The sequence below is a fragment of the Spinacia oleracea genome, chromosome 3 (assembly GCF_020520425.1).
Source record: "Spinacia oleracea cultivar Varoflay chromosome 3, BTI_SOV_V1, whole genome shotgun sequence".
NCBI classification, from domain to species: Eukaryota; Viridiplantae; Streptophyta; class Magnoliopsida; order Caryophyllales; family Amaranthaceae; genus Spinacia; species Spinacia oleracea.
Genome location: NC_079489.1, coordinates 71,332,465 through 71,357,858, shown reverse-complemented (window position 1 = coordinate 71,357,858; position 25,394 = coordinate 71,332,465). Strand labels below are relative to the sequence as shown.

The 25,394-nt window shown below is 36.4% G+C and overlaps 1 long non-coding RNA gene and 1 pseudogene across 1 annotated transcript; both read right to left on the bottom strand.

The window, feature by feature from the left end:
* Positions 1-8,686: 8,686 nt before the first annotated feature.
* Positions 8,687-9,485, bottom strand: LOC110789219 (uncharacterized). Its single transcript, XR_008929480.1, has 2 exons — positions 9,367-9,485; positions 8,687-9,012 (listed from the first exon to the last, which is right to left on the bottom strand). It is a non-coding gene; the product is annotated as an uncharacterized lncRNA (long non-coding RNA).
* A 25-nt stretch (positions 9,486-9,510) lies between these two features.
* LOC130469769 (eukaryotic initiation factor 4A-9-like) lies at positions 9,511-10,598 on the bottom strand (annotated as a pseudogene).
* Positions 10,599-25,394: the final 14,796 nt, after the last annotated feature.

The window sequence follows — 25,394 nt, the reverse complement described above, 5'->3', positions numbered from 1 at the left end:
TGAAAGTCAATCCATACGTTGCTAAAAAGTACACAGGATACTAGATTTCATGTCATATGGATGTCAGTTCATGATTTTCATGTGTTTATATCTGGTTTATTATGTGATTAGGGAAACAATGTTCATTGCTTTCCTGATGAATGATGAAAACGGAAAATGTACGTCGTGGATATAATACTCACAATAGTGTACTTTTGCTATTAAACTAGTTATAAAAAATAAAACTCACCCTAACACTAACTCACCCTAATGAACTTTTTTTACTTGCAGGTGCAAGGTGAACTAAGTGGAGAAGAAATATAGCTATTTATCAAATGATATAAACAAGGACTCCCTGGCAACTTTCCTTTAGCTAATGTCTGCTAGCTTTAGATGGTTTCAAGTTTTCAACAATGTTAAGCGTTTTAATTATATCTTGTTACGAACGCTTGCTAATTTCAGTATTTTGTATTATACCCTTTGGGAAACAAAATATTGTATTACAGATGTTATATCAATGAAGTTCTATTTGCATTTATAATATGATTCATTTAAATGTGTATATGCAGTTGCATTAGGGGATTGAAGCTTTATTAATTAGTAACAGTATATAATATACCGTTGCATTAGTGTACAGGCATTGCAATACCTATTGATTAACTTTCCAGGATAGACCGTTGCATTAGATGTGACACTAATGCAACAGCACTCTTAAATTATAAGAAACCGTTGCAGTAGGGCCAAAAGCCGTTGCATTAGACCTTTTGCAACGCCAGCGGATGCAACGGTAGCCAGCCGTTGCAATAGGTCTTATGCAACGGTATTTTAGCCCTATTGCAACGGATTTGAGCGTTGCATAAGCACCAAAATGTAGTAGTGACTCTCTGTACAAATTATTTAATTAAGTATACATTTCTAGGCATACAACTCTTAATTTTTGAGTGAATAGTCAAACTTCACTTGTCAATTCTTGTGAATGGTTGCTCCAAGGATTTTGGGCCTTCTGTTTACTTGATTGGTGTTCTTCTGAAGCAGTACACCCTTCTCCAGACATAATAATAGGAATACTACAACTAATGGAATATAAGTAACGATTCACTCTAATACACAAATACTTATACCACATATAATTATACAAATGAGCAAGATTTCTTTAGAGAATGATAGGGAGCTTGTATATCCAAATATACATATCCATATCCTATAATAAGCGGTAAGCACAATACAACAATAAACAAAATTGAAGACATATTTGGAGTTTATCAAATGGGAGATGCAGAAAGTAGGAAAACTTCATTCATATTATGTGCCATGGGATGCACAAACGTTTTATTTTAATCAAAGCTACGTATGTATTGTGTAAGAACAATTCAAAAACATTGTTTATTTAAGTCACTTGTGCATATTTTTACCTTCGTAATACCTTACCTACAACACATAAAACGACATCATTTCCACACCCGTAGTAGTACCATGAAAAAAAGTTGAAACGATAACAAACTTTGTTCAATTGGCATTCGAACAATGGAGTACAAAAATTTGCGAAGAAGAAACATACCAATAATGTCAATTGCATTTATCCGTCTATAAAAACTGAACAATATGGTAACTTCATCAATATTCCTCCACGGGATAATAATATGCGGAGTATAAGTAAAGGAAATTAAATAAAATATCATTTGTAAAATTCATAGGTTAATATTATGATTCATTCATTATCACAGTTCAAGACCATCAACAATTATCTAAAAGAAAAAGTTAAACAATCCAAATTAAGTTGGGCTAATTCTTCAATACTACTCTGTAGTAGATAAAGAGGAAAATCCCCATTTGAATGGCACGAATCATATTCATTAAAGATAACTAACTGGAATCAAACATGAATTACCTTCAATTCATGATATAGGTTTAATCCCTAATATACAATTTGGAACGATTATCACTAAGGGCATGCTTGGATTGAGGGTAATACATTAAAGGGGTAATAAAAGTGAAACTAAAAAAATATAAGGTAATTGAAGGTGATGATGAGGGGATGAAGTGGTGGCATAGAGAATAAGCTAGTGTTGGCAAGAAGAAAATAAAAGAAAAGAGGGAACAAATACCCTCATTATGGGGGAAATAGTTACCCACCTCCCACTAGGATGATTATTACCCTCATTTGAGGGGTAATAACTCCCCCCTTCCTCTTTTCTCCTCACAACACCACCACTACCACAACTTCTCATCACAATACCACCACACCATCCTCCTTGCAACCACCTCAATTCACCTTCATCGTCCTTTTATTAAGGTGGTTTGACTTTTATTACCCCCATAATTCATTACACCCAATCCAAGCATGCCCTAAAAGGATAAATAATAGATAATACAATCAAAATTGATGAATAACATTGATGGTGAAGGAGGAAAAATGAAATAATTTATTACATTAAATTAGAAGACCATACTCCAATTACAAAGTTCCCCAAACCATAAAAGATAAATATGCAAATTGGAATAAAAGTTAGAATATAGAAAAGAAAATTATCTTTTTTTTTTTTTTTTTTTGGCATAAGCTTAACTTGCATAAATAAATTAAAGTACATATTACAATTACAAAAACTAAAACAACCTAAACTACTAGGGTCATTAACACCCTTTACATAGATTACAAACCGAAATACCAACAAATTATCAAAACCTATAGGAATAGCATGAGCTTCATATGTCGACCGTTGATTGTTGCCATGACTCTATTTACCACGCCTTACGGAGGTCAACTGGCCAGAGCCATTTTTGTTGTTGATCTCCTTATTGAAGATTGAATTGCAGCGGGATTGGTACATACTGAGATAATCCTCTGAAAACCTATGGAGCTTGGAAACCAAAGAAAAGAGCGAAAGAGAAGTAATACCCCGAGATGGTTGCAAATGACTTGAGTTTTCCTCACAAGCCAAATAGTCACTAAAAGTGACTCGAAAAGCATGCTACAAACCCCCGAAAGGGAAGCAACGCTAAGATAAAGATTTTTGAAAGCAATGAGAATCAATCTCATTGCTAACCTAAAATGAGAATTAACACCAGTTAACCTCATCGACCAACACGCAACCCAGACTCGCGAACTATATAACCCTCTTCCAAACATACCTCCTTCCCTTGACACAAACACATAACCATTACCTCCAAGACTCCTAACAAAGGAAATGACTCCTTAAAGCACATCCCACCTCCTCCAAAAAACCACTCTTTGGAGGGACTAAGGATACCAATTCTCATAATCTCCCTATACCAAATGACAATTCCCCACTCTACAAATACAATAAACTTCCAACATTGAACATCCCACATAGGACATCCAATCAAACCCTGCACTTCCGAAAACCAAAGCAAAATTCCACAAACAACAACCTCATACGGAAAACTTTCGACATTAAAGAAGAAGAACAAACATACTACCCACAACACACTAAACAACTTAAACATGACTAATTAAAGCAACTAGCCAAAACTAACAGGGGAGACTAACTATTGATAAACCAAACACCAAGAACTAGAGATAGAAAAAGAGGAGAGGAAAACACTTACAATTCCCTCAAAATCAGCTACTTGGACACCAAAAACGGAAGCCCCAACCGGACCTTTATCTTTACCGTCGATTCTCCTTTACCGGATACCTTCCGACGGTGGCTGCAAGATTGGCTTTTGATGACTTATTGCCAAACTCCCCTTAATTAAGAACTGAAACCCTTCGATTTGAAGATCAACAAATCCCCAATTCAAAACCTAACCCTAATGCAATCTTTACCTTTACCAACGAGTGTAACAACTTCTAACACTGCGCGGCGGCGTTTGGAATAGGCTTTGGAAATCAGATCTAAGACAAACTTCTCCAATGACCCGGTGAGAGACTCTAACTTCCCCGAAAAAAATTTCAAAGCCGATTAAAACCATAAACAACAAAAGATACTACCTAAAACTCCGGTGAGAAGAGCGGCACACTAAGAGGAGGTAGAAGCGTTCGCCGGCGAAAACTTGGCTCCGTCTTTCTCTTCTCTCCGGTCGAACCACCACTGAAAAGAGAGGAGGTTACGATCTATTGATGGCAGGCTCGCCGACAACCTTGTGATCCGACCACCAGCGAGCCTGCGGCGGTGGTGGTTAGGGTTTTGGGTTATTCTTGGGGGTTTCCTTCTGTTGGAGGAAAACTAGTGTGGAGATGATTTACGATGGGTGAAAAGAAAATTATCATGATCCATAGATTGACGCTTAAACAATCTATACCTAGTATTTAAAAAGGAAAACCACATTTGATTAGATGACATGTGTCAAAACATTTTATTAGATGACAAGTGTCATCCATTCTTTCCTCCATCAATTTAGTTTTTTATTTAATTTTTCTTTGTTGTTTGATATATTATACAATTCTAATAGCCTCTTTCACTCCATCTTTCTCATACAACATCAATTCACCAATCTATCCATTCAACATTTTCCACTCCATCTTTCCGACTAACACTCAATATTAATACACTATTTAATTTATGTATTCTTTCAACTTTCAAAATTACCTCTATTTAAATAATATATTCTCTCTAAAATCAAAAGCTCAATAAAATTAGAACTTAAAAAGATAGACTAAATCACCACTATACAACCGCCCGTTCTTAGAACGGGCTCAAAAGCTAGTTGAATTGAAAACAAAACCCACAAAAAATTTGAAGAAAACATGTGTACCTGATTTACTGGAGCAATTAATATATGTAGAATTCATTAAAACAAAATTTGGAAAGAGGAAGAAAATGGGAGAAAAAAGAGGTTAATTGATTTTTGTTTTTCATTTCTACATTGCAGAAGGTCTGGTTTACTGGTTTAGGGAAGGGGAAGTCTGAAGGTGAAACGACATGAAGGGGAAGGGGAAGTCTGAAGGTGAAACGACGTGAAGAAATAAATTGAAAAATAATTATACTTTCAAAAGTATGAAGGAGAGAGTTGGAGGTTGAATAAGAAAGTGACGATAAGAGTTATGTTTTGCCCATATTTTTTGGTCGAAAGGGTTCCTTTTTTAAAAAAAATGTTAAAAAATATTGAAATTTCAGGAGGGGCCACATGGCTCTCCAACATCTCTGCTATTAAATATTAGAATAGATTGGTGATCGCTTGATTTTGAGTCAAATTAATGGGAACCTAGTCCGGTTGTCCAAAAAATATCTTATTAGTCGTGATAACACTTTATAGGTCTTGTATTTAGCATGTAAAGGTGATGCACATAAACATAAATATACATCACAATTGTAAGCAAGACATAGAAAAATAAATTATTTATACAACACCTATAAGGACTAGGCGTACCAAATGAATGGAAATAACAAGAATTGAACAAAAACGATTAAATAAGCATGTAATCCCCCGTAAATTTATAAACGTTATTTGTATATTTATACGTATAGTTATATATTTAAATTACAATTTATGAATTTTAGAAAAATATATGGAATTAACGGATATTTATTTTTATACATTTTGAATATTTTTAATGATTTACAAAATCAAAAGTAATTTTGGAATTTTACGTTGAAAAGAATTCGAATTACGAAAACCGATTGAATTTAGAAAACGATCCTAACCGATTTTCGATTAAAATCCTAAAACTAAATCCTAAGTCTAGCCCAATTGGGTAAAGCCCAATATTATACACCCACAACCCCATCATTCTACTTCACGTAAAACACAAAACACCAAACCCCTTCTCTCCTTCTACTTCACGTAAAGAATCAAGAAACCCCAAAACCCTTCTCTCCTCACTCCCGTCATTGCTGCTGTCGCCCAGCCTCCACCACCGCCGGCGCTGCCTCCGTCGTCCCTCCCGTCGGTAACTCTCTCTTCGTTCTTCGTCCTTCTTTTTTTCTTGCGTTTCCCTTTTCTTTTCGTTTTTTTCTCACCATTAATCCCCTCCCTTTGTTCGATCTCTTACAGCAGCTCCACGAACTCTGCTGCCGCCGAGCACCCGTCCACCACCTCGCCGCAGCACCGCCGTCCAACACGGTAGCATTCCCCTTCTTCTTTATTTAATTTCCCCCTTCGTTTTTCTTTTCTCTTTTACTTTTCGTGGCTGATCTTCGCTCATTCGTGCAGCCACCACCAACGCATCACCGTGTGCCGCCGCCCTTGCTCCTGCCACCGGCAACCTCCCTCTCTCCTTCTTTATTTGGTTATTTCTTAAACCCTAAGTAAACTAAATATTTTGATTATATTTTGTTAATTTAATTTATGCTTGGATTTAATAAATTTATGATTTTTATGATTTAATTAGAATTTTCATAATTATATATTTTGGTCAAATAATATATTTAATTTCCAGATTATATAAATGCATTGAAATATTGATTTTTGATTATTTAAAGTACGAATTTTAAGGTTTTAATGGTTGTAAATCGTGGTAGGAAAATTATGGATTATTAAATTTATTGTTTCAATGTTCTAAGAACGTAAATTGGTCTTGGTGAAGTTTTTTTTAAAAAAAGGTTATATTGCTGAAAATTTAAGTATGATATTTGCGAAAAGTTTTCAACGAATTTCAATCACTAATTCAATAATTATGATGCTAGGAAATCAAATATTCAAGTTTTGATATTGGGGAAGGTTCTAAATATGTTTAGGATGCATTTAAAATGCTTTATTATGGTTGCGAATGATTAGAAATTGATTGGGATTATTTGTTGGTTGTTTTAGGCGGAGAATTCTCTTTAGGCGACTTTTGAAAGTGTTAAAGTGGCCTATCAGTTTGTTTACACAAGGTACGTACATACCTGTGTGCTTGGAGATGTGTGTTATTATTGAAACCATATTGAATTTGTCGATGAACTTGGTTATGTTGGAATTTACATGTTTAATATTGTTGGATGAACATGTTGAACATATATTTCGTTATGAGAATTATAACATGTTAGTATGGATGATTGATGCAAACATGTTGGTTGGGAACACTAGATTATTTTATATATATTTATTTAGATCGATTGATCGTTGTTCCCTTTTAGCTTTTCACTACTTTATGAGGGCCGAGGACCTTGTTTAGTAAGTTGAAACCTTATACCCATATAGAGGGGTTGATCATTATTAAAGGAAAGGTTGAATTAATTGGAATGATTCTTGATTGATACCTTTGTGATCACTTACTTAATTCCAAGATAAAAACAGTAGTGATTAATTGTTGATTGTATGACTTATGTGATTGTTGAGTCATAATAGAGTTTTAATCTGTAAATCATGTAAAGTGAAACTGAGTAGCAATAGCTTTAGACTGTGCACGTCTGAAATGACGGACAATCAGGAGTTGGGGTCATGGGCCGCCTATGGCTTTTTCTGGGGCCGGATTGATCACCGGTTCTATTTTATTCAAAAGTTCCTCGATATCGCAGGTCATTGGGGTTACGGAGTTGTGCCCATACCTCGTCTTCTTAATAAAAACTTCTAGTAGCAACTCGGTCCATTGACTATTTCAATTAAAATAATTTTAATGATACAAAGGTCTAGTTCGGTCAAATATAGTCTTCAAGTTATTATGTTTTGGTTATCCTTACTTATGTTTGTTAGTATCATGTTAGGGTTGTTCGTTTAATAGAATCATGTTAGGATTATTATTGTTTTAATTAGTATGTAGTACTCAGCTTTGCTGATTACGTGCTTTGTTTGTGTGTGTTGATCATGGCTATACCTTATTGATCATGTGATGACCCATTTTGGTTAGCAGTCTCTAAGGGTCAATAAGCGTTGCCCATCTACAGGTTTGAAGATGATGCATCATTGGGATCGGAATTAATTAGAGAGCTTGTATTTATTTTGTTTTGCTAAGTGACTTGGGTTTGTTAAATTGGACTTTAAACTTGTCGTACTATTTACATTTCCTTATTCTCGTTGATTGGTTTTTGGGATTAATTTTGTAATGGATTATTTATAAATCTAAAGTTAGTTTTATATTTTCCGCTACAAAATTCTGAATAAGCCGTTACGTTTTCACATGGGCGATAATACTTTGATTATTCTCTATAGTTATATTTATAAAAAGGGTTATTTTAGAAAAAGGAGAATTGTCGGGGTGTTACAAAGTGGTATTTTTGTTCCAAAGGTTTTACTGACTTTTTGTGTCTACTTTTTAAATTTTTAGGCGCCTAACTAACTAATTACCTAAAACGAATTTCGTTGAATTAAGAAGCAACTATTAAATAAATTGAAGTCACTAGTGGAAAAAGGGTCATTTGCATCGCACATTTAAGTGCATTTGCGTCGCACATTGTGCGTGGCAAAAGCTCTCGACGCAAATGACTAAAAGTCATTTGCGTCGCACATTTGTGCGTTGCAAATGACCCTTATTTGCGTCGCACATTAAGCAAATGTGCGAGGCAAATGACTTTTCAGGCTTAATATGCGACGCAAATGACTTTTCATGCGCCAAAAAAAATAAGTCAGTTGCCACGCACAATAGCTAAATGTGCGACGCAAATGACAATTTGAGCGCAAAAAAAGTAAGTCATTTGCCACGCACAATAGCTAAAAGTGCGACGCAAATGACATTTTTGAAAAAATGCTGAAAAGTCATTTGCGTCGCTGTTTTACTAAAAGAGCGACGCAAATGACTTTTTGGATATTTAAAAAAAATTGATGCTGATTTTATTTAATCTACAGATTAAATAAAATAAGCAGCTTTTAATACTACCAAAATACAAAATGCAAATATAGTGACATTCAATTTAAACAAAATTCCAGAATGTTAAAAGTTACAGAAATTATCAAAAGAACAAAAATATGGTATCGAAGCCGGAAAGATATACCGGAGCACCAACATCTAGACCTTACGGTTATAATATTCTATAGGGGAAATCCATGTAAGGACCCATCCCAAAAAAAGTGTTACTGGAGTCTTCATGGACTTCCTTATATGGTAGCACAAACTTATTCGCAAAACGAGACTCCTCTAAAACCTTCTCTAGGCATTTTCCAACCACACTTAAGTTAGCGGATTTGTCACCATGCATCGCTGAAACAATATCCGTCCTGCAAATTCCATATTGATTTAGGCCTCAAGAATGCATTGCTACTTGCAACAACATAACATTACAAATTATCTACAAAAGAAGACTGATTTCAAGTCCGGCCAGAGGCAGAAAACTGTTCTATTTTTTCAAGGTGTGAATACAAGTCAGATTAATTTGAAATTGACAAAAAATATATACTTCGTACTAAATATCCCTTTTTCAAAATTTTAGATTGAACTAAACAGAAGAACTTAAGACCATTCTTCCAATAAGAAAGTGAAAAGAAGAGATATGATGATTGACATGCTAAATACATAGTTTCTCATGACACTTGGGCCAATCATACAACATATAAATAATGCTTGCTACTGACCTTCGTGCTTCGTCACCACGTCGTTTGGCATCCATCTCCTTGGTTGGTGGATATTTTGGAAGCGTTGATGGATCACAAGCAAGAGGTTCAGTACTGAAAACTGCACAGGTCAAAATACCTGGAAAAGGCAGTGTTTAAGATCATTCATACTCTAACTCTCCAAGTAAGAAACCACTTAATTTCCAAATAATGCAGAACATAAAGAAAAACAGAAACAATTCTTAGAGAGCCCAGCCTGAAAGACAACAACTAAACAAGAATAACAAAGTAAGAACAAAATGGTATGTATAATGTATAATGTATCAGCAAACTAATAAGATTCAAGTTTTGAGCGGAGTAAAATTTTGGTGACTTACCGGTATTGAGCAAGGGAGCCATCAGCAAGCACCTTATCGGCAATTCTGCTCTTCCTCTCCTTTTTATTCAGCCTACTAGAAAAATAATCTGATGCTGACTCCACTACAGCACCCACCTACATAGTTAAACAAATAGCCATAAGATCAATCTCTACCAGAAGTCCAGAATAGCAGCTTGGAGTGCTGCGACAAACACTTGAGGCTAGATTATCAAAATATGGACGAGCTAACTACCTGTTCCAAGTACTCCTGGGGGGACTTGATGCATCGAATAGCAGCTTGGAGTGCTGTAACAAAGTCCTTCTCGTGATCAGATCCAAAACCTATGGAAATCAGATAAAATTTGTCGTTAAAGATGTCATTTTCCAGTTTTCATTTCCAAAAGAAGGACAAATTTCTAGGCTTTATTCTTTTATAAGTTTAGACGAGTTCTGATATGGAAAAACTTTTCCTGTACCAGACTGGGCTTGCTGAATAACATCAAGACCCTTGCAGAATGGGACTATTCCCCTCTGTTGAATAGCAGAAGGTTTCTCGAAACCTGATAACGTACAGAGTTCCATTTTCAAATAACTAAAACAAAAACAATAAAAAAGAATGTAGGATTGAAATTTACCATAAGCATAGTTCCTCTAAGAAGATTCTCTGCCAAACCCATTTTATCGAAGCTTTCATAAACCTCGTCATATGAAGTGAAGAAATCACTTCCTTCCTCAGAAAGCCTTCATTGTCATGGAGTAAATGAAAATCAGTGATAAAACAATAAAACTTTCGCAGATTATGTATTACAGCAAACTAGTCAGCTTACAATTCACTCATTTTACTGTCATACTGGCGAGCATCATACTGGGAACCTTCAGGTGCAACTCCTGCCATGACTGCATTGATCAAACAACCATTAGAATCTACAAAAACCCAAACTCTTTGAACGCAATAAGATAGATTTTCGGACAAAACCAGAACGAGAAAATCTATTTATTTCAATTGAAAATCATCCATAAGAGACCACAAAAATGAAAAATCAATGCTTTCCTAAAATACAGAACCAATGCTTTACCACGAGACCACAAAAATCAATGAATTGAAACAGTGCCAAAAAAAATCTATCTATGTTTCGCATCTGCACAAATCTAGGGTAATTTTACGGAAACAAGTTACATGTTTCGGTACGATTCGATCTTTCGGGCCTAAACAATCACCATGTGCTAATAAATATTATGGAATATCTAATTACATGATAGAACTCTCTAATATAGTTAATTATTTAGGCAAACAATATAGAATACACAAACCAACACATCTATGAAATCAATCATAAACTACAAGCATGAGAGTACCTAACACCATACATAAAACTGCAAGCAAACTCTCTCTAAGCTTCGTAGATTTATTGGTGCTCGGTTATACTAGAATTGATCTCATGTGGATTAATAAGACAAATAAAGATCACATAATTCACTTTTTTAGTACAACGAGTTTATATGGCCTCACAAGTCTGTATACATCCTATGTATAACCTCAAATGACATCGAAACAGTAATTCTAGGTTTCCAACAGGCTGAACAATATGGAATTCTTGAACTACCAACAAGAAACCACACCATAAAGCATATGCGAACAAGGTATGCAAAATAAATTATTATTAGTGTGATTGATGACCATATCAATGTTTGTCAGGAACAGAAAAACGATTGAGATCAGCTAATTGACAAATCCATGAATAAAGAGTCGACTTCACAAACAGAGAGATAAAAAACCCGAATACCATCGACACCAAGTTAACTAACTCACTTTTCATTCACTGATATATTCCATTTTTCATGTGATACTTCTCAATATTTATTAGTCTACTCGAGCTAGATACAAAAATGGGAATCCCACAATACTTCTTATAAACAACTAGCTTGACATTTAATTATCTCTAATGCTGAAAAGTGGGCAAAAAGGCTGACTGATTCCTCACAATTGATACATTTAAACACAAATCTTAGTGGATATATCAACGAAATTCTAAAGCAAAACTCATACCTTCTCCTCTGACGTTACTGTCAACTGGACCATAATCGGGTATGATAATCAAGTGAATGTTGCAAAGCCACAGAAAACAACGAAAGACAAATCGCCCTATAGAAATCAGAAATTAATTAACAAAAATTAAATTCCTAGTCCTAAATTGCCCTAAATTCAATCAAACAACAATGTAAACCTAAAATTCCCAATCATACTATCTCAGTTAACCAGTGCACACTTAACCAATTAAACACGTACATCACAAAAGGAGAAGCAAATCAAACAACAATGAAATCACAAGCTAATTAATCAAATCAAGCAACAATTAAATTACTGAAATCAAATTTCCAAATTTTATTTAAATTTTACTTAATTACCTTGAAATCCTGAGAAATTTCACGGACAATATGCTGGAATGGGAGCTCGCAGATGAAGAGGACACTTGCAGATTTCACTGTTTCGAAAACCCAACTATATCCCTCTTTCTCTCCCCACTTTTCTGCAATTTGAAGGCATGTACCGGTGTAACTCGGGACCAACTCAGTCTGAGTCGACTCAACATAATGCCCCAAAACTCAGCCCCACTTCCACCGCACCCAAGATGAGTCGTCGCCGATTCATCCAAGTCAGAGCTGGAGTTTTCAGAGAACGCGGCTTGAAATCTGGCTGAAGAAGTCATCGCTTTCAGATCTGGGTTTGCCTCCTTCGTATTCGCTAAGCTTGAATTTTAAAACAAATATGAGAGATTGGGATGATTTGGTGAGAGGAGACTTTGAAGGGAAAGCTCGATATTGATTTTGAAGGAGAGATCGACAGAGAAGCTTTGGAGTTTCAACAATGGAGATCTGGAAAATACAAGAGAGAAAGAGTTGTACAGGGGAGGCAGGATATGTATGAGAGAATAGGAGAGAAAGGGAATATGAGCAGGTAGACTGCGTCGCACCAAATAAAAAAAAGGAAAAGGTAATAATTAAATTTTAGAAACCGAAATTATCGTACATTTTAGGTGGACACGCAGTGCATCGCAGATTTGTAAATCTGCGTGGCAAATGACTCTAGGATGCTCCTAGAGTCATTTGCCACGCAGATTTGTAAATCTACGACGCACTTGATTGAGTCATTTGCCTCGCAGCTTTGTTAATCTGCGATGCAAATGACTCTGGGGGGCATCCTAGAGTCATTTGCCTCGCTGTTTAACAAAGCTGCGACGCAAATGAGTAAATTTTATGCTAAAATTTGTTATTTGCATCACATGTTCAGAATGGCGTGGCAAATGCGGGGATGCAAATAAGCCTTTTTCCACTAGTGAGTATTTCCGTTATTATTTAGAAAGGATTGCATTTATTTTAAGTTCAATCCTAGGATTATGTGTTTTGAAATATTTTCTCGTTTATTTTTTATTAAGTGTTTCTCCTTTTTTAATTTAAATTAATATGTTTTTAAAACAAAAAAATAAAAATATTTACTGCTGCTGCTATAGAAACGTTAAAAAAAACAAATTTATTTACTCGTTAATTAATTATTCGTTTATTAATTATTCGTTCAATAAAATTATTTCTTACAAATCATTCTTGTTTCATCGTTCGAATGCTTCAATGTTTGACCTATTATGATTATTTTGAGAGATGGGTATTATAGGAAAGGGCATATAGAATAGAAACATTATGTTTGCATTATGTCAACATGATTGTATTTCCTCTGCCTGCTAATTGCTTATGTCTTTCCTATGCTTTACGATGGCTATTTATTCCTACTTATTGTGTATTGTGGGATCGTACGGTAAGTGAGAGTACTAATTACTAACATAGAAACTATGTTTAATTGTTATAGATGACTAATCATGTCTGACATAGAAGAAAATAGAGTAGGGAGCAACTCTAACCCTATCGTTCTGAGCGATGATGAAAGTGAAATGGATTACGAGTCTGGCATTAATAGTTACACCAACTACGAAATTATCCTGCGTCAAGTTTTAAGAGCAGGAGAACCTGATAGTGATGATGAAGCCCTTCGTGAGTTTGATCGTGCTAGGGGGCGAACTAGGGTCGATATTTATCATGCTATTTTGAGACCTGATAGTGATACTGAGCCTGAGCCTGAGCCTGAGCCTGAGCCCGAGCTCGAGCCCGAGCCCGAGCCCGAGCCCGAGCCTAAAGAAGATAATCATCAACCTCAAGGTCCACGAAGATCCTCAAGGCCAAGAAAGCAAGCTTATTATTTTGATATGGATGATGATGATGAACTTAAATACGAGTTATTTACCCTAATAGGTTATAGCGAATCAAAGGACAAGTCTGATGATGTCTCCCTCTAGCTTTGTTTACATATTTAGTTGTGTTTGAAAATAATGTTGGACAATTAGGCCAACCGTAGTTTATATTTATATCATAGAACCTTTTATTTTATTTCGAGGACAAGTGTATTACTATTTAGGATTATAATTAACATTCTTTTGAGGAATAAAAGTTAGATTATTGATTATCCAAAGGATCAAGAGTTTATTATGGGCACGCAAGGGGAATGTTTTCTTCTTTTATTTTACCTTATTATTCGTGATGATTGAATGTTGTTCCTTGCTTCTCAGTTGAATGTCTTGTATGTGAATATCATTCATAAATAATCGAGGGGATCACCTTCGTAAATAATTGTTGCACATTCGTAAATGATTGTTTATTTTATGTGAATTTTGGATGTTGGTGTGATATTACGTTGCTAGGATACTATTAAGTAAAATTTTGAACCTGAATTAGAGTATATTAATTTCAGGTCGCGCTCTAGGATGGCCAACAATAATGACCTAGCTGCTGCTATTCGCCTCTTGGCGGAAAGATTAACCCAGGAAAGAACTGAGCGCCCCGATTCTGCAGGGGACATGTTTGAAAGGCTTGCGAAAGTTAAGCGACCATACTTCAAGGGGCAGGCAGACCCGGCCTTCCTTGAAAACTGGATTAGGGAGTTCGAAAACTATTTGGGGCGGTAAACTGTCCTGAAAATATGAAAGTAGGTCAAGTTGCCCTTTACCTGAAAGATGAGGCCGACCTTTGGTGGAGGGAAAATGGAACTAGACTAAGTGCTGCTAAGGTGTTCAATTGGGACTCATTTATTGTTGCCTTGAGGGGGAAGTTTTATCCTCCTTTTATGAGAAAGCAGAAAGCACAAGAATTCATAAACCTTAGGATGGGGAATATGACCATTGCTGATTACTATAACAAGTTTATATCTTTGTCGAGATTTGCACCTGAGGTTGTAGCTACAGAGGAGCTAAAGGCTCAGAGGTTTGAGCAAGGGTTGATCGATGAGATCCAACTAAGATTAGGTGGGGAAACCTTTACATCCTTAGACATTGTGTATGGGAGAGCTGCTCATATTTATGGCCTACATACCAAGAGAGACAAGAAAAATGTGGTTGTTGGGGATAAAAGGAAAGAGTTTAATGTTGGGGCAAGTAAGGGGAACTTCAAAAGGAATAGGAATGGAAATGGTAATGGGAATGGTAATTTCCAGGGAAGAAACAACCAGGGAAATAACTTCAACAATAGAAACCAATCTGAGAGAGTGTATCACCGTAAGATGTGCAGTAACAACCATCCTGGTAGAAACTGCAAGGGAGAATCGGTAACCTGCAACTACTGCTTGAAAAGGGGGCATAGGGAGTATGAGTGCTTTACTAAGAAGAAAAAGGAGCAGAATGGTAGTGGGAGTGGTAACCAAAGGAAACCAGGGTTTAACCATTCAGGGAACCAAAGTTCGAAGCTGAAGGGGCACCAAATTACCAGGGAAACCAAAATAAACCTGCCAATTGGAACAAAAATCACAACAAGGCTCCAGGGAAACTGTTCGTAATGAGCAGAAATGAAGCTGAACGTTCTGCAGATGTAGTTTCGGGTACTTTCTCTATTAACTCCTTACCTGTTAAAACATTGTTTGATCCAGGGGCAACTTATTCTTTTATTTCGTCCTCTATTGTTAAAAATTTGAAGTTAGTAGATTTTGAGGCAATTGATTTACCTGTTAGTATAGCTTCTGGTGTAACCATAAGGTGTACAAAAATTTTCAAGAACATAACTTTGAAAATAAAAGATTGCACGTTTCCTTCTAATCTGATAGAATTTAGTTTGGGGGACCTAGATGTGATCCTGGGTATGGATTGGCTAAGTTTATACAAGGCCAGGATAGACTGTAAGATTTAGAAAGTGAGCCTAAGGAACCTTATTGGGAAATCGATATTGTATAGGCGATTTGAGAAGTCCATGAACTTTGGGGTAATCTCTGCGATGCAAGTGAGGAAGCTGGTCAAGAAGGGGTGTGAATTATTTATCTGTAGTGTCCAGGATGTAAGTAAAGAAGTTGGAGTGAAGATAGAGGATGTTCCAATTGTTAATGAATTCATGGATGTATTTCCGAGTGAGATTTCGGGTATGCCACCTGCTAGAGCCCTTGAGTTTACTATAGAGTTAAATCCTGGAACGACACCTATATCCAAGGCACCTTATAGAATGGCACCTCCAGAAATGAGTGAGTTGAAAACCCAATTGCAAGAGTTTTTCGACAAGGGGTATATTAGACCTAGTTCATCACCATGGGGAGCTCATGTATTGTTTGTCAAAAAGAAAGATGGGAGTTGTAGACACCTACTTTTGTCCCCATTCCCGAAAGGGAGGGTTCGATGATGAAAACATAAATCTCCACTTGACAACGCATCTCCTATAAAATAACGAATCTCAATCACCCTTCTCGTTTCACCCGAAACCTGCTATTTATAGAAACCTGCTATTTATGGAAACCTGCTAAAAATAGTAACTGCCGTAAAGGGTAGCTTCTAAAAGTGGTAAGTCATAAAAGATAGAAACCTGTCAGAATTAGGTGTTGCACTCCAACATAAATCCTAAATGAGATAGAAAACTGCGAGAATCCTATTCCTAATATGATTCGGAAATAAGAGTTACGTATTAATTAAAATCCTAACGAGCCTAGAGTTCGTAACGGGCCCAGACGCATTCCATCATGAAATTCATACGCACTAAAAGACTCGATTAAGTCTCAAACACTACGGATTTCAGGAATTCGAATCTGACTAAGAAAACAGCCCAAGCATCAATTTCAACGCCCAGCCCTGGGCGCTGAAATTGCATGGGTCCTATTTTCAACGCCCAGAGCTGGGCGCCGAAATCTTTGACGCCCATCCTTGGGCGCTGAAAATACATGGGACGTGTTTTTTTTCCTAATTCCTCGAGGATTAGAGTTCTACAATTCTATCTTTCCACGAACTCTTTTCTATAAATATAGCCCCAAGTTCGACGTGAAATCAGAACACACAATTCATATTCTGAGTATTGACTCCAACCCCTAGCCTAAGCCTCACGCTGCGAAATTGTTCACGCGTTCTGTCGCAATCGATCCATAAATCGAACAGAACGTATCCTGTCCCATAATTTGAGATTCGTTAAATAAAAAGGAGAAATAGCAAAGTCAAAGTGGTTAGTTTTCTGAGAACCGTGACGCACCTCTCAAGGGTGCGTCGTAATGTGTCCCTTTTCTATAATTTAATTGCTTTCCTTGCCCTTTTTATGAACTGTTAAACTAACTAAATCTGATTGTTCTACCACGCCTAACGAATATAATATTTTTGGGAAATTGGATTATCATGCTAGGTCCCTTAATGCTATTTAAATCAGATAATCGCGATCGATCTAGTATTATATGTTGCATATTGCTAAAATCAACTCAGATTAGTTTAATAGTTAACGCATGTCCCTTTAATTATTTATGCTGAGCTAGTAAGGATATCCTGCATCTGGAGTTATCGACGAGCGAGTACTCCTCTCGGTAGTTACAGTCCCCCGAACCCTCAATCTCTACCTTGCGGGTGTATGTTGAGAGATCCCCACACCAGGGATCACAAGGGAACCTACGGCCGTCGTGGTCAAACATAATTGCACTCCCTTTATGTCACGATAACCGGGTTTTGTCAGTTTTTCTCATTGTCGTTAAAAACTGAATGGCGACTCCTATATTACTAGTCAATTGGGTGTAAACTCACAGGAAATCCAATTACACTTGATTGAATAAAAAGAATCGTCACACCCACGAGGGACGAGGTCACGCATTAGCCTCGTGCTTTTTCGACCCCCTCACAGGAGTATGCGGTTATGTATCGACTATAGGGAGTTGAACAATGTAACAATAAAAAACAAATACCCTTTGCCTAGGAGATATGACTTGTTTGACCAGTTGAAAGGGGCGAGTGTATTCTCAAAGATCGATTTACGTTCGGGGTATCACCAGTTGAGAGTAGCTAAGAAAGACATACCTAAGACTGCATTTAGGACTCGTTATGGTCATTATGAGTTTACAGTAATGCCTTTTGGGTTAACCAATGCACCTGCCATATTTATGGATTTGATGAATAGGATCTTCCACGAATTCCTAGATAAGTTTGTTGTGGTATTCATTGATGATATTCTGATCTATTCGAGGTGTGAAAAGGAACATGATGAACACTTGAGGGTTATCTTGGAGATGCTTAGGAAGAACCAATTGTATGCAAAGTTCTCTAAGTGTGAGTTATGTCTGGAAAAGGTAGCATTTTTGGGTCATTATGTGTCAAAGGAAGGAGTTTCTGTTGATCCTGCCAAGATTCAAGTTGTGAGTGAGTGGCCTACTCCAAAGAATGTGTCTGATATCCGGAGTTTCCTAAGCATAGCTGGTTATTATAGGAGATTTGTGAGAGATTTCTCAAAGATAGCAAGACCCATGACCAATTTGATGAAGAAGGAATCAAAATTTGAGATGAGTGAAAAATGTGAGGAAGCTTTCCAAATTCTAAAAGAGCGTTTAACCTCTGCACCAGTTTTGACATTGCCTGATGGGAATGAGGGGTTTGAGGTGTATATATGGTGATGCTTCAAAGAATGGTTTGGGGTGTGTGTTGCAGCAAAATGGGAAGGTGATTGCATATGTGTCGCGTCAATTGAAACCGTATGAGGCTAATTACCCTACCCACGATCTAGAGCTAGCTGCGATTGTTTTCGCTTTGAAAATTTGGAGACATTACCTCTATGGGGCAACATGTAAGATCTTGACGACCACAAAAGCCTAAAATACATTTTCACTCAGAAAGACCTCAACATGAGACAAAGAAGATGGTTAGAGTTGATCAAGGATTATGATTTGAACATCCAGTACCATGAGGGGAAAGCAAATGTGGTTGTCGATACACTAAGTAGGAAATCAAGCCATAGTATGAATGTCTTGGTAGTTCCTGAGGAATTGTGTCGAGATATGCAGAGACTTAGCCTGGAAATAGTGAATCCCGGGCAGACCAAAGCAAGACTAAGTGCATTATTATTGGGGTTGTCCATTTTCGAGGAGATTAAAGAAAGTCAAGTTGGGGATGAATACTTAACGAAGATCAAAGAAAAGATGGGGCAAGGGAAGGAAGTAGATTTCGAGATTGATGATGGTAGTTTGAGGTTCAAAGGGAGATGGTGTGTACCGCAGAAGTGTGAAGAACTCAAGAGACGTCTTATGGATGAGGGGCATAATACTCCATATTTTGTGCACCCTGGGGGTGACAAGCTGTACAAAGGCCTAAAACAGATCTATTGGTGGCCCAATATGAACCGTGAAGTTGCTGAGTTTGTGTCTAAATGCCTAACCTGTCAGAAAATCAAAATAGACCACAAAAGACCCATGGGGAAAGTTCAACCTTTAGAAGTGCCTGGATGGAAGTGGGATTCCATTTCTATGGATTTTGTTACTGCCTTGCCTAGATCAAAGAACGAAAATAATACTATTTGGGTGATTGTGGACCGTCTGACAAAATCAGCCGTGTTTATTTCGATCAAAGAGACATGGAAAAAGAAACAGCTTGCAAAGACTTACATTAAGCATGTAGTGAGGTTGCATGGGGTCCCAACCGATATTATTTCAGACTGTGATTCAGGATTCCTCTCGAAATTTTGGCAAAAGGTCCAGTTGAACCTTGGGACAACATTGAAAATGAGCACTGCTTTCCACCCTACAACTGATGGTCAGACTGAGAGAACTAACTAGACTATGGAAGATATGTTGAGGGCTTGTGCTATTGACTTTAAGCGTAGTTGGGAAGACCATCTAGACTTGATCGATTTTTCATACAACAATAGTTATCATGCGAGCATTAAGATGGCACCTTTTGAGGCACTATATGGAAGAAAGTGTAGAAGTCCCATTTGATGGAATGATTTCGGTGAAAACATAGTTTTGGGAACGGAATTCATTGAGGAGACTGTCAGGAATGTAAAGATGATTCATGCTAGAATTCAGGCTGCGCAGGATAGGCAAAAGAGTTATGTTGATTTGAAAAGAAGAGATGATGAGTTTGCAGTAGGTGATAAAGTGTTCTTGAAAGTATCACCAACCAAGGGTGTGATGAGATTTGGGAAAAAGGGCAAGCTAAGTGCCAAATATGTAGGCCCATATGCGATTCTGCAACGAATAGGGAAAGTAGCATACAAGTTAGCCTTGCCAATGGAGTTCGAAAAGATGCACGACGTGTTTCACATTTCCCAACTAAAGCGTTATATCCCTGATGAGCGTCATATCTTAGAGCATGAGAGAATCCAAATTGATAGTAGCCTCACATACGAGGAAAGGCCTGTGAAAATCCTTGATAGGAAGGTGCGTAGTACGTCATGCAATAAGGACGTCAGCATCGTGAAAGTGCTTTGGTCAAACCACGAGTACGAAGAGGCAACGTGGGAAGCCGAAGCTGAAATGAAGATCAATTATCCAGAGTTATTTTCCGAGGTGAGTTACGAGGGTGTAACTCATTTTCTTTAAGGGGGGTAGAATGCGATAGAAATTCGCGCTTTTTACCTATTTTAATTTTATGGTGTTTTTATGCATTTTATGCTTATCTTTAGCAACTTACACATGTTGATGCAAGTAAATAGATTCTCCGCATAAGAAAATGTGTTCGTGAATATTACAAGTAAGTCTAAGTTGGCAAAAGAGCGCACATGAGTGGCACAAATACTTCTCCAGTAAGAATAAGTTGAAAAGTTTTGAAATATATGTGAATTTTCGTGTCAAGTTTCGGGACGAAACTTCTTTTTAGAGGGGTAGATTGTAATCCCCCGTAAATTTATAAACGTTATTTGTATATTTATACGTATAGTTATATATATTTAAATTAGAATTTACGAATTTTAGAAAAATATATGGAATTAACAGATATTTTTTTTATACATTTTGAATATTTTTAACGATTTACGAAATCAAAAGTAATTTTAGAATTTTACGTTGAAAAGAATTCGAATTACAAAAACCGATTAAATTTAGAAAACGATCCTAATTGATTTTGGATTAAAATCCTAAAACTAAATCCTAAGTCTAGCCCAATTGGGTAAAGCCCAATATTATAAACCCATAACTTCATAATTCTACTTTACGTAAAACACAAAACACCAAACCCCTTCTCTCCTTCTACTTCACGTGAAGAACCAAGAAACCCCAAAACCCTTCTCTCCTCACTGCCGTCATTGCTGCTGCCGCCCAGCCTCCACCACCGCAGGCGCTCCCTCCGTCGTCCCTCCCGCCGGTAACTCTCTCTTCGTTCTTCGTCCTTCTTCTTTTCTTGCGTTTCCCATTTCTTTTCGGTTTTTTTTCTCACCATTAATCCTCTCCCTTTGTTCGATCTCTCACAGCAGCTCCGCGAACTCCGCTGTCGCCGAGCACCCGTCCACCACCTCGCCGCAGCCCCGCCGTCCGGCACGGTAGCATTCCCCTTCTTCTTCTTTCTTTCCCCCTTCGCTTTTCTTTTCTCTTTTACTTTTCGTGGCTGATCTTCGCTCATTCGCGCAGCGCACCACCGTGTGACGCCGTCCTTGCTCCTGCCGCCAGCAACCTCCCTCTCTCTTTCTTTATTTGGTTATTTCTTAAACCCTAATTAACTAAATATTTTGATTATATTTTGTTAATTTAATTTATGCTTGGATTTAATAAATTTACGATTTTTATGATTTAATTAAAATTTTCAGATTTATATATCATGTTCAAATAATATATTTAATTTTCAGATTATATAAATGCATTGAAATATTGATTTTTGATTATTTAAAGTATGAATTTGAAGGTTTTAATGGTTGTAAATCATGGTAGGACAATTGTGGATTATTAAATTTATTGTTTCAATGTTCTAAGAACGTAAATTGGTCTTGGTGAAGTTTTTTTTAAAAAAATGTTATATTGCAGAAAATTTAAATATGATATTTGCGAAAAGTTTTCAACGAATTTCAATCACTAATTCAATAATTATGATGCTAGGAAATCAAATATTCAAGTTTTGATATTGGGGAAGGTTCTAAATATGTTTAGGATGCATTTAAAAGGCTTTATTATGGTTGCAAATGATTAGAAATTGATTGGGATTATTTGTTGGTTGTTTTAGGTGAAAAATTCTCTTTAAGCGACTTTTGAAAGTGTTAAAGTGGCCTATCAGTTTGTTTACACAAGGTACGTACATACCTTTGTGCTTGGAGATGTGTGCTATTATTGAAACCATGTTGAATTTGTCGATGAACTTGGTTATGTTGGAATTTACATGTTTAATATTGTTGGATGAACATGTTGAACACATATTTCGTTATGAGAATTATAACATGTTAGTATGGATGATTGATGCAAACATGTTGGTTGGGAACACTAGATTATTTTTTATATATTGATTTAGATCGATTGATCGTTGTTCCCATTTAGCTTTTCACTACTTTATGAGGTACGAGGACCTTGTTTAGTAAGTTGAAACTTTATACCCATATAGAGGGGTTGATCATTATTAAAGAAAAGGTTGAATTAATTGGAATGAGTCTTGATTGATACCTTTGTGATTACTTACTTAATTCCAAGATAAAAAAATAGTGGTGATTAATTGTTGATTGTATGACTTATGTGATTGTTAAGTCATAACAGAGTTTTAATCTGTAAATCATGTAAAGTGAAACTAAGTAGCAATAGCTTTAGACTCTGCACGTCTGAACTGACAGACAGTCAGGAGTTGGGGTCATGGGTTGCTTATGGCTTTTTCTGGGGCCGGATTGATCACCGGTTCTATTTTATTCAAAAGTTCCTCGATATCGCAGGTCATTGGGGTTACGGAGTCGCGCCTGTACCTCGTCTTCTTAATGAAGACTTCTAGTAGCAACTTGGTCCATTGACTATTTCAATTAAAATAATGTTAATGATACAAAGGTCTAGTTCGATCAAATATAGTCTTTAAGTTAATATGTTTTGGTTATCCTTACTTATGTTTCTTAGTATCATGTTAGGGTTGTTCGTTTAATAGAATCATGTTAGGATTATTATTGTTTTAGTATGTAGTACTCAGCTTTGCTGATTACGTGCTTTGTTTGTGTGTGTTGATCATGGCTATGCTTTATTGATCATGTGATGACCCATTTTGGTGAGCAGTCTCTAAGTATCAATAAGAGTTGCTTATCTACAGGTTTGAAGATGATGCATCATTGGGATCGAGATTAGAGAGCTTGTATTTATTTTGTTTTGCTAAGTGACTGATTGGGTTTGTTAAATTGGACTTTAAACTTGTCGTACTATTTACATTTCCCTATTCTCGTTGATTGATTTTTGGGATTTATTCTGTAATTGATTATTTATAGACCTAAAGTTAGTTTTATATTTTCCGCTGCAAAATTCTGAATAAGCCGTTACGTTTTCACACGGGCGATAATACTTTGATTATTCTCTATAGTTATATTTATAAAAAGGGTTATTTTAGAAAAATGAGAATTTTCGGGGTGTTACAAAGCATGTAAGGCATAAACATTAGAAATTGAAGATTTGAAAAAGGTTGAGTTTTGAACGCTTGGAATTCGAGAAATAAGAACTTTCAAGTGTGGCATCTTACTTTCGAATGATTCGAAAACTTGAATTAATGTATCTTTAAAGTGAGCTACGGTTGCTCACTTAGAGTATCATCAATTTTGTAAAACTTTGAAATTGAGTTTTGAAATCGAATTTGGAATTGATGTTGAAAATAACTTTAAATTGGAACTTGAAAATAGGAGACTTCGTGTGAAAAAGAGAAGACATTTCAAGTATGATGGCCTTCACTTTTGTATGTTCCTAACATTGAAAAATTCTAGTTTTAAAAGAGAGGTTGCTTTCTTAAAACAACATTGAATATTGAACTTGACATTGAACATGAAACTTGAAGTTCACGTGTTCTAGTTTGAAGATGGGTTTGCACATGTTCAAACATCCTTGAACATTTTAGAAAACTTTGATTTTGAAATCAAAATTGGATGACAATTTTTATAAAAGAGAGTTTCAAAAGTGAAATTTCTTAAACTAATCATGAGTTTATGAAAAGGGTTTTCAAAAATTAAGACTTTGAATTTGTAAAAAGAGTATGGAATATCACTTCGAGGAAACTACTTGAAAAATTAAGACTTTGAATTTGTAAAAGCAGTATCGCTTTGAGTTCCTAATTTAAGATAATACTATCTACTAATTAAGGACAATAATTCTGAAGCTGAAGCATCATCCAACCCAGACGAGACACGTAGAAGCGGCAAGGAGATGAACAATCCTAACTTTTCAAATTCAAAACTTTGAAATAAGTTTTGGCTCCAATTTCTTAGCCAGGTCAAATACCCAACCTATTTCTACAAATTTACTAGGTCCGACGATAATGTTTATATCTTATGCCTAAACTAGTAGGCGCAACCGACAATCCTCCTTTTTAAACCCGCCAAGCATTTAGATAATTCACCTAGTCGCAACCGTTGTCGTGTCTCGTGCTTGTTTCATATCCTCCCAGATCAACAAACAAAGATCGGAACAGAAATCCCAACTCAACAGAAATCAGTTAAACGAGACCCATCTGCCCCGAAATCAGGCTAAAATATATATGCATCATATACAACATTTGATCATAAACGGAACGATCAGAGTAACCATTATTAAGAAGAAGTTCCACAAACTCTGTGATATCAAGTTGGATGCCTTGTCCTCTCCTTACAGTCGAGTCACTTCTATGGCAGGAGGGAGAATTGCGCTTGGTTGGACGTTTGATGCAGTAAATGCTGATGTTCTACATGATCAAGAGCAACTAATACATTGTTGTATTGGTGATGTTAATAAGTCAACACCCCCCCCCCCCCCATTCTGGGGCTTGTATCAGACATGCGTAGCTTGGACTTGAGTAGACAAAACTATGATGGAAGAACCTTGGTTAATATATCAGCAAGTTGTAATTTAGTTGGCAAGTATATCAACTGAAGCAGACCTTCTAGAACTTTCCTATAACATCCTAGTAATTCCTTGCTTTTATAAAACCATTTTCCAACTTAAAATAAAGGAATTACTAAAGTATTACCGCCACCGTGATAACGGTTAAGGCTAGTACCAGAATTACGCAGCGGAAATTAATGTTAACTAACTTTCAAACCAACATAAATAATAATTATTGAGGACTCCTACAAGTTGGAACCATAACGGCCCAAAACCAAGGTATTAAAAATCCAACAATTCAAAACATGATTAAAGTATTAAAAATAGTTTCAAAGCACAAAAGAATGCAACTCTCTCAACCATCCCAAGCTACATGATTTCGATCGTACTTTGATCTACCAACCTGCTAAATTAATCTACTCCCCAACA